Below are 14,061 nucleotides of genomic sequence, written 5' to 3' on the forward strand. Positions count from 1 at the left end.
GTGCAGACCCAATGGAGAGAGAGCACAGGGCTCCCTGAGTCCTGTTCTGCCCTGCAGTGCTGAGGCATTGCTGAGTAATCAACAGGAGCGATCTGCTTTAGATTCCGACGTACCTGTTTTCGCAGTCTCCGAGTCCATGACACTTGGGTAAGTGACACTTCTTAGTAAGTCTCAGTGCCCGTGTCTATATAAGAGGGTGGTAACCATCTCATGGAACAATGTCTGGGTAAATGAGATGATGCTTATAAAGTGTTTAGCACAGAGCTGGGAGCATAATGAGTTCAGTCAATGGTATCCATTACTATTGCATCTCAAATAATGTCTGACTTTTGTGAATCTATTGGGAAAAAGAATTCAAAACTCTCTCAGTATAGGGGTGTGAAATACCTAAGTATTTGCTTCCATGTTCATAGGGTCCCTGCTTGAAGCTTTGCAGATGTGGAATACAACATTTTGGCAGGCTTGCCTCAGCGGAGTGAGTCATTTCAGGGTTTCTCCACATGCCAGAACAATTTTTTCTTTACCCATTTTAGACACATGTAGGAGTTCCTGGTAGGGGCCATGTAATGACATGAAATAAACACAGGTTTTATAGCCAGAGACCTGGGTGACCTTGGGAAATTCATTAACATCACTGAGGCTCCATGTTTTCAGCTGTAAAAGAGGTATAAGACTTGCTTTGAAGAGTGGTCCTGAGTGTAAAAGAGGAGAAATGAGATCTCTATGTAAAATGCTTTAGTGTAACACCAAGCAGTATAGAGAGACAAAACAAGGAGAACCTACTGTATCTCATTTTTTCCTACTAATAAATATCCCTTTTCTTCTCCTCCAACCTCATGGCATATGTTGCAAGCCTTTGGAGTACCTGAAGAGTAGTTGGTAATTCTCTCTTAGGAGAAGACAACTGGGTGATGCTGCATTGGTCTCAGCCACAGTAAACCTTTTGCCCATTGAAGAAAGTAAAGTCTGCTAGCAGAAAGCTGGTACCCTCTCTTACTGGCCTTTAGAAAGGACCTGATTCCCATCAACAAAATGAGTGATTGCTGTTGGAAAACAGGCTGTGTGCATTTATATAGTGAGAGGTGTCTTATGGGATTAGGTGAGTAATGAAAGAGTAATCATTATAATAATTTTATAACCTAGACATAAAAGAGAAGTGGAGAAGGACCAGTTCTCTTCTTAAATATTTGCCATTTAATATCTTCAGGCAAGTCAATGTGTTTTCTTATAAATCAGCAAGAAGTAGACTCAGGTGTTTTAGGGGAGGAATGGACCTTAGATGCCATGTGGCATGGTCTGCCTTTCAGAAAGAGGAACAAACGCAGGACCACAGAGGGCCAGGGAATACGCCCAAGGTCAGGAACTGCCATTTGTTTTGACTACCTCTGGAGAGATATTCTCATGACAACACACTGCCTCTCCCTGGAAAGTGAGGTAAGAGTTGCCCAATCGAATTCTGAAATAGGTCAGTTATAGATGCCCGTGGCAGCCACCTTCTCTTTAATTATTTAGAAAATGCTTGTCTGAACTTGTTATCAGGAGACACAGACTGAGAGAGAAGGAATATATTTTTTCACATGTCAGGAAGCCAGGGGTAATAGAACATCCACATCTGGAGAAAGGTGTGATAATAAATCGCCGTGAAATACAGACTGTTCACGAGCTGTTTTTGAAATCCTGGCTTTGTGAAAAAGAACCAAAGGCAACAGAAAGTAAAATTCGTAACCATGTGCTTCTTGGTATGGATGTGTTGGACTGAATGTCCATATGACTAGATCACAGAAATGAACCACTGGAAAGAAGGGTGCACTGTTTCTCAAAGGGAGACAATGGAGGAAACCAACATTTGTTGAGCTTTCCTTGGCCCTGGAAGTGCTTGCAAATGGCAAGGTCAGGACTTGAACCCAGGTTCAGCTAAGCTTAAAGCCCAGGTTATTTCCCAACAAGCCAAAGAAATGTCCCAACTCCATGCTCCTCCTGGCATGTGGACAAGCAAGCATCTCTTCCAGCAGGTGATTTTAGTTTCCACAGATGGGAATTGTGTACAGGGCTGGGGGAAAGGCCAGCAGCTCCACTGCTTGGCATGAAGGCTGGAACTGCAGGAACTATTGCAGACGAACTAGTCATCACAGATGATTGGTAAGGGAAATCGACTTTAGTGAACCAATATCTGCAGGCATCTTCATCACACCATTATGTAGACAGACTAAACTAATTGGTTAGACTAATAGTTAAGTACAGACTTTGTTTTGGAACCTAAATGTTTATAAGATACGAGAGAGAAGAAGCTTGCTGGAACACAGACTGCCAACAGTCAAGAAGGAGATTCAGGGAGAGGGAATTCCCCTTAACATGGGAACCCAAATATTTCAAAACTAAAATTTTGATGACACATTATACAAAATAAAACCAAATCCCATATTACAAAAATAATGAACTCATAGGTCATAGTATGTGCTCAGGGCTTTATATGTTATCCCACTTAATATGCAGGATTAGGCTTATGAAGGAGGCTTTATCATAACAAATTTTATAGATGAGGACACTGAAGTTTAGGAGAGTTAAGACGCCCAAACCACCTATACTGCAAATGATATCATCTTTTAAAAGGCCGGTGAGCATTACTGACCCGATGACTCCCCATGCAGGGAACATCCTGGAGAAGATGGAGGGATGGGCTAGAGTTCCAGCGTCCCAGTCCAAGGAGAGGGCCTTTACCCCTCAAGTCCTGCCAGTGGACTAGGAGACAGCAGGTGAAGGAACCTTTTATTGATGGCTGCCTCAGGCATTTTGATTTTAAAGAGCTCCTGTTTGTGCATTCCCAGCACCACTGCCTAGGACGGTGAGAACACAATACTCTCCACTTCTGGACTCATAGTGAATGTATTTGTGAAAGTACATGCCCTTTCACGGAGGAGGAAAGATAGACTAGAACACTTAGAATTCAGTGATTCTACAAGATGGAGCAAAAAGAGTTCATAGAATTGCAAATAATTCTGGGTAGAGTTTAGAGAGTGCTAGTGTTTGGACTTTGTCTGGCAGGCAAAGGAGAGCCATCAGAGGACCATTAGCAGGACAATTGTATGATTAGTCTTAGGCACATCTGAAAGGACATCAACTGGGGAGGAAATTGTATTTTCATTGCAACTCTACCCCAACACGAACTACCTTACCTCTAATAAAACCTTCAAAAGCTTCAAAAATGTTGGCACCTTCCTTGGTTTCAGACATTACAAACAGGAAACTCTACCCATGAACTAACCTTCGCCCTGTCCTTTCCTGAAACAAAGAACAGCTGTTCTCCCACTTGGATATGCCTGGAGGAAAGAAAGGCCCCTAGTATTCTTAGTTGACTGCAAAGAGACTGACTTGACTTCATAAGATTAGTCACAGGTACATACAGATGGTCACAGAGTCAACGTATTGGGACATTTTAGTTTTTACAAGTATTTGTCTCTGATAGGATGCTGTCAACATTGGCAGGGGGGAACCCTGGAATCATAGCTGCTACAGAGAAAATATAATTCATTCCTTGGAAGAGGGCCTGAACTCTAAAGAAATTAAGCAGTAGTGATGTACTAAGTGCTCTTTCTCTAATTATCAGTACACAAGTCCATTCGCACATCAACTAAGACTTTAGAACAGCTTTAGCTATTGTTTGTGATGGTGGGTGTTATGTTCTTTGTTTATATTTGGATTTACTTCTTTGCCTTAATTCTAAGATACACTGTCAATTTAACGACAATGTTTTGGGGGAAGAAGAAGGAGGAGGAAAAGATTAAATTTAATGTTTGTTTTAATTGTGAAATAATCTGATTTCAAAAATGTTGAAATAAATAAATATATATATATATATATATATATATATATATATATATGGGGGTGGATATAGGAAAAGGTATACTCTATCATAAAAATTTCCAGGAGTGAAATCAAAGATTTCTAAAGGTACTAGGAATGTTATAATCAGTGGCATCCAAAGCTCTGTTTTCAGACAGAGAAATCTGAGGCCCAGCAAGGCTAAGAGATTTGCTTCAGGTTCTAAAGGAAATTATTTGATAATGAGCCCAGAGCCAGAAACCTCATCTCCCAACCTCAAGTTTGGTTTGCTTTCCATAACACCAGAACACTCCAAAAAATTTCTGTGACAAAAAAACACTCATCATTTCCACTCACCCTCATATTTATGGCCGGGGAAACTATTCAGAGATAAAGCATGTAAATAAGTAAAATGTGTCATAACTAAGTATATTTTACCAAAGAAACAAGGGAAAGATCATGGCACTTCAGTCCTTAACAAGAACTGTTAATTTATTCAATGGCTGTTATCAGGAGTATGTGACACCCGCATATCAAATTGCATTTTAGTATGTTGAAATGAATGCTTTTACTTGTTCTTTGGTTCCTAAAGCTAATTATTATTTTTAACACCTTTTGATATGCTAAGTGAGGCTAATAAGAGATTTCTTGTGTGTTTATTAGTCATCACCGTCATCTCACATATGTATATATATTTTTACTACTTTCAAAGTGTTAGTAAATTATATTTGAGCCTCAGAAGAACATCATAAAGCAGCTATTACCTTAGTATTTCTCCTAGGAAATACTTAATTGGCAGAAAGATGTGGTATCAGACCATATAGTTTCAAACCCTTCTCCTGTCACCAGCTGTGTGGCCTTGAGTAAATTACTTAATCCCTCTGTGCTTCACCTGTAATATGGAGCAACAGGAGTAGCTGTCTTGTGCGCTTGCTTTTGGAATTAAATAAGGTAATCCATGCAAACTGCTTATCGAGTCACCTGGCATATTCTACCTATACTATATTGTTAGCTAGACTATTTATCCATCATAAATTATGTATTGATAGCCTCTAATAACTAACACTTAATGAATGCTTATTAGGTACCAAGTACCATTCTAAGAACCTGACAGTAGTAAGACAATTTTCACAATGACTGTTTGAGGTGAGAACTATTATTACTATGTCTGTTTTGCAAATGAGAAAATTGAGACACAAAGGTAAACTCACTTGTCCAAAGTCTCGCAGGTGGGAGGTTGTAGAGCTGGGACTCAAACTCAGAAAGTGGTTATAGGCTCTACTCTGCTATCTCCCTATATGTGCTAGGCATGGGGGGTGGGGAGGGGAATAGCACAGAGAACCACATGGTTCCTGCCCTCTGAGAGCTCACTGAAAACCAGTGCAGTCTCCCTAAAAGAGAGGTAAGCTCTCTGCAAAATGGTGACACAAAAGAGAGAGTTCTGAACCCTTCCCTGGAGCTTGGGAAAGTGTCAGTTACTGGCAGTCCTCTTACTGTTCAGATCTGCTTTCTCCGCTCTCCGTGGGCCATGCACAAACGCTGAGCTGAGAATCACAGTGCTACCAAACCTCTGGTCCCTCCCTACGACACTTGCTACCCTATCCTGAAAGGCTACACCCAGATTCCAGGTCCCTGACCATCTCTATATACAGGCCCTGTCATTTTCATGATAACCTTTCTAATATTTTAAATTTCCTTTCTGTGGGTTGCCAGGCAAATACATCCTTGGCCCTCAGTGAGGGCCCCTTGTTCAAAATGTCACACATTACAAAGATGATGATTCAACACACATTTGTGAGTGTGTCCAACCTATATGTTACAGTGCTAGAAATGAATTCATGTTTCTTTATACTACAGTGTCATCTCTCCTGAGGGTGAGGCCTGTATTGCTTCTGCATCCAATTTCTCATACGTATATTATGACTTCTACTTTTGCAAAACAGGACGTTGTTTAACCAAGTACTTATGGGAGGAAGCACGGCCCAGTAAACAGAACAATGATTTGAAAGTCCTGGGTTCTATTTTCAGCTCCACTGTTGACTAGCTGTGCATTCAGTCCTAGGAAAGTCAAAAGCAGAATGGCCTTGTGCTGCTGACTTTCTCTGTATGTACAGCTCTGGATGGAAAACAAATCAGGCATCTGGCTCTCAGCCTTGAGAAGCTATGGTCTTTGGAGAATAGATGTGTAGTCACACTTTGTTTTCCTTTTTTAAAGCAAAAGAACAGAACAAACTCTCTTGGAGGGGGGAGGGGTGGTGCAAAATGAGCTGGCAGAGAATGCAAAAGAGAAACCGAATAAACTTTTAAACAATCCAGGGGTTAAGGGACTATGTGAGCCATTTAGAGCAAAGAAGGCTCTGTGGAGTATGTTGGAATTGCCTGTGTTTCAACACAGAAGGGGCTAAGGTTTGAAAGACTTCTCCAAACTTGGACAATAGCAGGCATCCAGAACTCTTCCTATAGGTGCCTATAGGGGCCAGGAAGGGAATGCCAGTGAGTGAGGCTTATGGGCAAACGGGGAAGGATAGGCCCCTTCTAAAGCCATCTGCTTCGACCCAGCACAAGCTACTTGTCATGGGGAGAAGCAGGCCACCGTTGCTTGAACAGCTCAGTTTTCAAGAGAAACTAAACAATTAAAATAGACATTTCTCCAAAGAAGATATACAGATTGCCAACAAACACATGAAAGGATGCTCAACATCATTAATCATTAGAGAAATGCAAATCAAAACTACAGTGAGGTATCACCTCACACCAGTCAGAATGGCCATCATCAAAAAGTCTACAAACAATAAATGCTGGAGAGGGTGTGGAGAAAAGGGAATCCTCTTGCACTGTTGATGGGAATGTAAATTGTTACAGCCGTTATGGAGAACAGTATGGAGTTTCCTTAAAAAACTAAAAATAGAACTACCATATGATCGAGCAATCCCACTACTGGACATATACCCAGAGAAAACCATAATTCAAAAAGAGTCATGTACCACAATGTTCATTGCAGCTCTATTTACAATAGCCAGGACATGGAAGCAACCTAAGTGTCCACTGACAGATGATAATAAAGATAAAGAAGGATAGGATAAAGGATAAAGAAGATGTGGCACATACATACAATGGAATATTATTCAGCCATAAAAAGAAACGAAATTGAGTTATTTTTAGTGAGGTGGATGGACCTAGAGTCTGTCCTACAGAGTGAAGTAAGTCAGAAAGAGAAAAACAAATACCATATGCTAACACATATATATGGAATCTAAAAAAAAGATTCTGAAGAACCTTAAGGGCAGCACAGGAATAAAGATGCAGACATAGAGAACGGACTTGAGGACACAGGGAGTGGGAAGGGTAAGCTGGGATGAAGTGAGAGAGTGGCATGGACATATATACAGTACCAAATGTAAAATGGATAGCCAGTGGGAAGCAGGCGCATAGCACAGGGAGATCAGCTCAGTGCTTTGTGACCATCTAGAGGGGTGGGATAAGGAGGGTGGGAGGGAGACGCAAGAGGGAGGGGATATGGGGATATATGTATACATATAGCTGATTCACTTTGTTATACAGCAGAAACTAACACACCATTATAAAGCAATTATACTCCAATAAAGACATTAACAAAAATAAAGTAAAAAAAAAATTTTGTCATTAGAACTGGATTTTTTTTGTTTTTCCTTCTTTTCTTTATTTATTTGTGCTATACAGTAGGTCCTTGTTGGTTATCCTTTTTAAATATAGTAGTGTGTACATGTCAATCCCAAACTCCCTAACTATCCCTTCCCTCCACACTTCCACCCCCTACCATCCCCCATAACCAGAAGTTAATTCTCTGAGTCCATTTCTGTTTTGTAAATACAAAGAACTAGACTTTAAATGGTGGAGCCTAATCAACATTTAAAGAGGCACTGAGCAGGCAAACCAACCTTCTCACAGCCTAGGCAATGTACTCTCCAACTCTTCTACCTAAAGATGGGATAGAGTTCCATAGGGATTTTAATTATGTGCTCTGCTATGAATGGACAGAAGCTACACATCAGGCAAAAGGTGTTAGCAGTGGCTCTCAAACTTGGTTGTACTCATACCTGGGCCCCAACACAAAAATTCTGATTTAATTAGAGTGGGCTGCAGTCTGAGTATTAGAATTTTTGAATACTCCACAAGTGATTCTAATATGCAATCCCGATTGAGAGGCACTGTGTTAGGGTATTATAAAAAAAAGTGGAAGAATTTCAGAAAGTTGTGTGAATTTTAACTTGATAAAATACACAGTTAATCCCCGAACATCAGTCAGAGAATTGACATTCACTATGAACTTTTTCTTTTTTTAGCTGGGACTCTTAACTCTAGCATCATTGCTGGTGGCCTTAATATCTTTGAGCTCATTAGGAACCAGCGCTGACAACTCGAGATTTCTGGGCAAACAAGGGTATTGTTGTAAAGGTCAAACACAACAAAAACCAAAGGACAAGTGCAAGCCTAAGCACAGATAAGTATTTATAGGGGAAATTAATTTGTTGTCTGATGGCCATGAACTAGGGGATAGAGAAAAGTGAGCCTTTTATAAGTGAAATTCAATCTCTGTCCACATTCTAATGGCTGTAAAACTCACCATATGAAGCTAATAATTGGTACATAAAACTAATATTTTCCATTTTTTTCTTCCTTATTTTGTAGGCCTTATGAATTATAAAAAATATAATTAAGTCTCTGGTTATATCTCTGGCTAGTTCTTATTTCAGCTACGGTTTCTCTTGCTATATTTCTCATAAAAGATATCAGTGTGGATTGAGTATATTAAGTCATGTGCAATGGTAAGTTCCTCTTTTCTAGAGGTCTCAGAAGAGGCCCAATAGAGTTGGTGTCAAGGAGCCCACATTCTAAAGCTAGGTGGTAGCTTAAGAGACCCCACAACAGGTTACAGAAATGGTTCTACCCATGTAATCACATTGGCAACCTCCAACCTATCAAGGGTAACTTCAAAGAAGTTGGCACTGAGGATTCTTTGGAGGATGTTATCAATTTAGTAAGTGTCCCCATCCCTACCCTCAACCCCAGATAGAAGTGTTTCTTTAACACAAACCAAAAGAGAGGCACATCAATGCAACCACTCGGAGAGCTTACTACATGTCTTCCAGTCTTTAAGAGACATAGGGACTGATGTCTGACTCATACTTGAAAATACAGGGGACTGTGGCCTGAGCTACCCTTTTCCCGTGTCTAGGACTGAGCTATATTGGGAATAAGAAGCACTTCCAGAATTTGGTGGGGCGAATAAGGATCTGCTCAAGAAAGGCAGATTGGGTCATCTTGGAAGAGACTGCCTGGAAGGGTGACATGACCACATTAGTGACGATGTACCACTAGAAGCCAAGAGAATGAAGAAGTCATCAGTGGCTGGCCTGAGAAGGCATAACTAGAGCCAGCAGAACAGTTACTGAAAGGTGCCCTGTGATGTAGGCAAAGGGAGATGTCTTCAAAAACAACTCACCAAAATGCCCCTTGAGAGAAAATTCAATTGGGATTCCACTACACTCAGAGGATTGCAATGGCAGATTGTAATGGCACCGGTCAAGCTTATTCCAACTTTCCACCTTAGCCTTGCTTTCCCCCACCTCCCCTATTGCTGGAGAGGCCAGAAATCACAGCTAGAAAAGGGGGAGAAGATACTGACTGGGGAAAGTGAGGAAACCCACCTGGACCCTCCCGCTATTTGTGGATTTTCAGTCTGAGTGACAGCTGTGAGAGAAGACAGAGATAACATTTACATGGATTGGACTTTCTACTGCATTAGACTTTTTACCACCTTGAAAAAAAAGATTTTTCATTTATTACCTGTCAGTAATCAGAAAAGCTGATGGAGAACTGCCCAGAGTTGTATTGGTTAGTGGAACCTAGGGGTTAGGGGTGAATAGTGAAAATAGCAGGTTTGAAGGGGCAGAAGCAAAATTGCTTTCTATGTATAACTTACCAAGTCCAGCTCATACAATAAACCAGTTTAACTTGAACACTTAAAATATTTTTGTGGTGTAGATTCAATTTAACAAGGGTGAGATGTGATGTCACAGTCATCTTTTCAAATTCTCATCTTTAATATCAGCTTTGCTACCTCAAAGATATACTGGGTTGTGACAGCATTTCTGCAGAATGCTAATAGATAGTCCCTAAAAAAGAGTTCCATGGTCAAAGATACTGGCAAAAAGCTAGTTTACTCAAAAAATAAATAGGTTTTCTTGCTGTAGGTATTCAAATAGTCTTTAATAGTTTTTTTAGAGTTACTTAACAGTATCATTCCAATATTATTTATTTAATTTTGATAGTTCTCACATGGTTATGTTTTTATTTATTTTTTTAACATCTTTATTGGAGTACAATTGCTTTACAATGGTATGTTAGTTTCTGCTTTATAACAAAGTGAATCAGCTATACATATATCCCCATATCTCCTCCCTCTTGCATCTCCCTCCCACCTTCTCTATCTCACCCCTCTAGGTGGACACAAAGCACCGAGCTGATCTCCCTATGCTATGCGGCTTCCCAATAGCTATCTATTTTACATTTGGTAGTGTATATATGTCCATGACACTCACTTCGTCCCAGCTTACCCTTCCCCCTCCCTGTGTCCTCAAGTCCATTATTAATGTCTGTGTCTTTATTCCTGTCCTGCCCCTAGGTTCTTAGGAACCATTTCTTTTTTTATAGATTCCATATATGTGTTAGCATACGGTATTTGTTTTTCTCTTTCTGACTTACTTCACTCTGTACGACAGACTCCAAGTCCATCCACCTCACTAAAAATAACTCAATTTCGTTTCTTTTTCATTTGTTTCTTTTTACGACTGAGTAATATCCCATTGTATCTACGTGCCACATCTTCTTTATCCATTCATCTGTCAATGGACACTTAGGTTGCTCCCATGTCCTGGCTATTGTAAATAGAGCTGCAATGAATATTGTGGTGCATCTGTCTTTTTGAATTATGGTTTTCTCTGGGTATATGCCCAGTAGTGGGATTGCTGGGTCATATGGTAGTTCTATTTTTAGTTTTTTGAGGAACCTCCATACTGTACTCCATAGTGGATGTATCAATTTACATTCCCACCAACAGTGCAAGAGAGTTCCCTTTTCTCCACACCCTCTCCAGCATTTACTGTTTGCAGATTTCTTGATGATGGCCATTCTGACTGGTGTGAGGTGATACCTCATTATAATTTTGATTTGCATTTCTCTAATGATTAGTGGTGTTGAGCATCCTTTCATGTATTTGTAGGCAATCTGTATATCTTTTTTGGAGAAATGTCTATTTAGGTCTTCTGCCCATTTTTGGATTGGGTTGTTTGTTTTTGCGATACTGAGCTTTATGAGCTGCTTGTATATTTTAGAGATTAATCCTTTGTCAGTTGCTTCGTTTGCAAATATTTTCTCCCATTCTGAGGGTTGTCTTTTCTTCTTGTTTATGGTTTCTTTGCTGTGCAAAAGCTTTTAAGTTTCATTAGGTCCCATGTCTTTATTTTTGCTTTTATTTCCATTTCTCTAGGAGGTGGGTTAAAAAGGATCTTGCTGTGATTTATGACATAGAATGTTCTGCCTATGTTTTCCTCTAAGAGTTTATAGTGTCTGGCTTTACATTTAGGTCTTTAATCCACTTTGAGTTTATTTTTGTGTATGGTGTTTCGGAGTGTTCTAATTTCATTCCTTTACATGTAGTTATCCAGTTTTCCCAGCACCACTTATTGAAATGGCTGTCTTTTCTCCATTGTATATTCTTGCCTCCTTTATCAAATATAAGGTGACCATATGTGTGTGGGTCTATCTCTGGGCTTTCTATCCTGTTCCATTGATCTGTATGTCTGTTTTTGTGCCAGCACCATACTGTCTTGATTACTGCAGCTTTGTAGTATAGTCTGAAGTCAGGCAGCCTGATTCCTCCAGCTCTGTTCTGCTTTCTCAAGATTGCTTTGGCTATTCGGGGTCTTTTGTGTTTCCATACAAATTGTGAAATTTTTTGTTCTAGTTCTGTGAAAAATGCCGTTGGTAGTGTGATAGGGATGGCACTGAACCTGTAGATTGCTTTGGATAGTACAGTCATTTTCACAATGTTGATTCTTCCAATCCAAGAACATGGTATATCTCTCCATCTGTTTGTATCATCTTTGATTTCTCTCATCAGTGTCTTATAGTTTTCTGCATACATGTCTTTTGTCTCCTTAGGTAGGTTTCTTCCTAGGTATTTTATTCTTTTTGTTGCAATGGTAAATTGGAGTGTTTCCTTAATTTCTCTTTCAGATTTTTCATCATTAGTGTATAGGAATGCTAGAGATTTCTGTGCATTAATTTTGTATCCTGCTACTTTACCAAATTCATTGATTAGCTCTAGTAGTTTTCTGGTAGCATCTTTAGGATTCTCTATGTATAGTATCATGTCATCTGCAAACAGTGACAGTTTTACCTCTTCTTTTCCAATTTGGATTCCTTTTGTTACTTTTTTGTCTTTGATTGCTGTGGCTAAATCTTCCAAAACTATGTTGAATAAGAGTGGTGAGAGTGGCAACCTTGTCTTGTTCCTGATCTCAGAGGAAGTGCTTTCAGTTTTGCACCATTAAGATGTTGGCTGTGGGTTTGTCATATATGGCCTTTATTATGTTGAGGTAAGTTCCCTCTATGCCTACTTTCTGGAGGGTTTTTATCATAAATGGTTGTTGAATTTTGTCAAAAGCTTTTTCTGCATCTATTGAGATGATCACATGGTTTTTCTCCTTCAATTTGTTAATATGGTGTATCACATTGATTGATTTGTGTATATTGAAGAATCCTTGCATTCCTGGGATAAACCCCACTTGATCATGGTGTATGATCCTTTTAATGTGCTGTTGGATTCTGGTTGCTAGTATTTTGTTGAGGATTTTTGCATCTATGTTCATCAGTGGTATTGGCCTGTAGTTTTCTTTTTTTGTGGCATCTTTGTCTGGTTTTGGTATCAGGGTGATGGTGGCTTCGTAGAATGAATTTGGGAGTGTTTCTCCCTCTGCTATATTTTGGAAGAGTTTGAGAAGGATAAGTGTTAGCTCTTCTCTAAATGTTTGATAGAGTTTGCCTGTGAAGCCATCTGGTCCTGGGCTTTTGTTTGTTGGAAGATTTTTAATCACAGTCTCAATTTCAGTGCTTGTGATTGGTCTGTTTATATTTTCTATTTCTCCCTGGTTCAGTCTCGGAAGGTTGTGCTTTTCTAAGAATTTGTCCATTTCTTCCAGGTTGCCCATTTTATTGGCATAGAGTTGCTTATAGTAATCTCTCATGATCCTTTGTATTTCTGTAGTGTCAATTGTTACTTCTCCTTTTTCATTTCTAATTCTATTGATTTGAGTCTTCTCCCTTTTTTTCTTGAGGAGTCTGGCCAGTGGTTTATCAATTTTGTTTATCTTCTCAAAGAACCAGCTTTTAGTTTTATTGATCTTTGCTATCATTTCCTTCCTTTCTTTTTCATTTATTTCTGATCTGATCTTGATGATTTCTTTCCTTCTGCTAACTTTGGGGTTTTTTTGTTCTTCTTTCTCTAATTGCTTTAGGTGTATGGTTAGGTTGTTTATTCGGATGTTTCTTGTTTCTTGAGGTAGGATTGTATTGCTATAAACTTCCCTCTTAAATCTGCTTTTGCTGCATCCCACAGGTTGTGGATTATTGTGTTTTCATTGTCATTTATCTCTAGTTATTTTTTTATTTCCTCCTTGATTTCTTTAGTGATCTCTTGGTTATTTCATATTGTATTGTTTAGCCTCCATGTGTTTGTATTTTTACAGGTTTTTTCCTGTAATTGATATCTAGTCTCATAGCATTGTGGTTGGAAAAGATACATGATGCTTGATTTGTGACCCCAGATATGATCTATCCTGGAGAATGGTCCATGAGCACTTGAGAAGAATGTGTAATGTGCTGTTTTGGGATGGAATGTCCTATAAATATCAATTAAGTCCATCTTGTTTAATGTATTAATAGTTTGATACATACTGTGAATCTAAAAAGGGGTGTTGGATATTGCAGTCTCACACTCATTTGTCCATTGAATGTTTTTACCCTCCAAACTTCAGGCTTTCATTCAATAATTATTTGCTGAACACCTACCATATGCAGGCATGAGTGATGGGAGTTGAGGATTAATTGAATACATCAGACATGGTCCCTTCCCTAAAAGACCTTATATTCTAGTGGGTTGCTTAGCTTAGTCCCTTGTTCTGTAGAATTCTCTTAGAAGAG

The 14,061-nt window shown here is 39.4% G+C and overlaps 2 long non-coding RNA genes across 2 annotated transcripts in view; one reads left to right on the forward strand and one right to left on the reverse strand.

The window, feature by feature from the left end:
• The window catches only part of LOC137202265 (uncharacterized), a 359,901-nt gene that overhangs the window by 123,721 nt on the left and 222,119 nt on the right, over positions 1 to 14,061 (reverse strand). The window lies entirely within an intron of this gene.
• Positions 82 to 14,061, forward strand: part of LOC137202985 (uncharacterized) — a 56,016-nt gene continuing 42,036 nt past the window's right edge. The window contains exon 1 of the long non-coding RNA XR_010932830.1: positions 82 to 147. This is a non-coding gene — a long non-coding RNA (uncharacterized lncRNA). The remainder of the gene's footprint in view (positions 148 to 14,061) is intronic.

The sequence above is a fragment of the Pseudorca crassidens genome, chromosome 11 (genome assembly GCF_039906515.1).
Source record: "Pseudorca crassidens isolate mPseCra1 chromosome 11, mPseCra1.hap1, whole genome shotgun sequence".
Lineage (NCBI taxonomy): Eukaryota > Metazoa > Chordata > Mammalia > Artiodactyla > Delphinidae > Pseudorca > Pseudorca crassidens.